Raw genomic sequence first — 2,500 nt, forward strand, 5'->3', positions numbered from 1 at the left:
ACATGGGTAATCTAGAAATACAGTTCTATATTTAAGAGATGAGGAATTATGTACAATATTTACATTATTTACATTTGACGGATATTTGTTCTCATCTTGTTTGTTGTTAACACAACGTTTCGGTTGTCATCAGATGTCTTGGGGAAATTTCGAACCTGAGTTCTCATTCCTAAAGTATTTTTCGATGTTGTTCTTGTTCTTGTTCTTCTTGTTCTTGTTCTTGTTCTTCTTCTTCTTCTTCTTCTTCTTCTTCTTCTTCTTCTTCTTCTTCTTCTTCTTCTTCTTCTTCTTCTTCTTCTTCTTCTTCTTCTTCTTCTTCTTCTTCTTCTTCTTCTTATTATTATTATTATTATTATTATTATTATTATTATTATTATTATTATTATTATTATTATTATTGTTGTTGTTGTTTTTGTTTTTGTTTTTGTTGTTGTTGTTGTTATTATTATTATTATTATTATTCGATTCCAGGCATTGACCTGAACAACAACAGCAACAACTACAACAACAACAACAGCAACGACACCAACAACAACGATAATAATAATAACATCTAGAAACACCTTAGGAATGAGAACCCAGGTTGGTGAAGGCTGAAGGGTATATAACATTGTGTTAACAAGAAACAAGATGAGGACAAATATCCGACAAGTGTAAATAATGTAAATAATATATAATCTAGAAATGTCAGATTTTAAAGGCAAAAAAATGAATGTCGATATAGTGTCAGAAAACTGCTTTTCGATATTTGTACCGCTATTTACATTCTAACACCAAATCCAACCGTGGTCAACTTTTCAACCCTGATATTCAACCATCCGAAACTGATACCGAAAATACCGGAGTAGATGTATAGAATAATTTCCAGCCCTGCTGTTTGCTGCGTTTGGGCCGAGATTACTATGGGAAAGTTAGTGGTTAATTATGCTCTTTGTCTCTGACAATCATAACTATCTCTTTCTCCCTGTACATACATACATACATATATATATATATATTATATATATATATATATATATATATATATATATATATATAATATATATATATATAATATATATATATATATTAATAGTTATCGCCAAGCTAATATGGCAGTCCATAGATATAGGATGAAAGCTGCCGTTGATTAGTTCCAGGAGGAACTAATAGCTGCTTCCCCTTGCTGATCAGGCATCTGAAGACATGTTTCAGGGTATTTGCCCTTTATCAATGCAGAGTAGCCAAACCCAGTAGGCGTCGCTACTGACCGCCTGTTCGAAGGATTATTTACCTAAATTCAGTGGAATACATCCACTGGTTTTCAAAAGTAGAAATATTATTATTTCTAAGTCTCTATAAAGGAGACTATGCTTAAACAGTCACATATAGTACATGAAACAGAAAAATGTCAATTATCAAAAAATATGAAAGTTTATAAGTTAGAATAGACATAAAACAATGTTTTATGGGCTGTCTATTTACTTCTGTCACGTCAGTACCTATATACTACCACTTCATCACATTATATGGTTTCTTTTCAATATTTTCAGTCTATTGTCGTGCTTGTAATTGTATAATTGTAATCAAAATACTGTATTTTATGTTTTTTTTACTATAAAAGCTTTATAATATATTTTCAAAGTCACATTCGTTTACATAGTAATTTAACGTTTGTATTATCTGATACATAGGATGTGCTTTCTCAAGGCGAACAGAAAACTTTTCAGGATTCCGACAGTATATCCACTTTAATTACGAAATACAGTTGTTTGCCTGTTAACTATGCTGTCAGTGATTTTCAATCATCGTCTTTTCCTTTATTTATTTATCTTTTTTTTTTTTGTTAATACTAGTATAGGCTAAATCTGTATTAGCATGCACTTGAGCGTGGTTAAAAGACAATGCCGAAGTTGGATGATTTTCGTCAGTAACTGAGATATACAGTGGCTTGCAAAAGTCTACACTCTCTTTGAAAATTTATATATTTTGTATAATTTAACAGGAAACAATACATTTTTTCCAATTCCAATGATTGTTAAATAATAAGCAGATCCATAACACTTTCCTTTGATATAAAAATTACATTTAAAATTTTCTCACTGATTCTTAAAATCATATAACTTAGAAAAATATCTTTGCAAAAGTTTTCACCCCCCTCCCACATATTATACTGTGTTATCAGGTATTTTGTCATTGATGTATACAATCCAAAACAATCAAAAGTGACATGTGTGTCCTACCTTAACAAACAAACTTGACCAGTCTATTATTTTGCTATATAAGATGATTTAACTGCCTACAAAATCCTTAGAATTGCTCCTAAGCACCGTTAAGAAGTGGTTAGTACACAGAACTACTGCTACCCTACCAAGATCTGGGTGACCGAGCAAATTTACAAGAACTGCAAAGTCAAAACTGGTCCCGGAGGCAAACTCCAACCCTAGGGCAACACTGGAAGACTTGAAAGCTTCAGTTTCCAGTAATGGGACAGATGTTCATGCGTCTACAATTTCCAGAG

At 31.6% G+C, this 2,500-nt stretch overlaps 1 long non-coding RNA gene across 1 annotated transcript in view; it reads left to right on the forward strand.

Annotated features, from left to right (window-relative positions):
• The window catches only part of LOC118766670, a 22,941-nt gene that overhangs the window by 17,863 nt on the left and 2,578 nt on the right, over positions 1-2,500 (forward strand). The window lies entirely within an intron of this gene.

The sequence above is a fragment of the Octopus sinensis genome, linkage group LG17 (assembly GCF_006345805.1).
Source record: "Octopus sinensis linkage group LG17, ASM634580v1, whole genome shotgun sequence".
Taxonomy (NCBI): domain Eukaryota; kingdom Metazoa; phylum Mollusca; class Cephalopoda; order Octopoda; family Octopodidae; genus Octopus; species Octopus sinensis.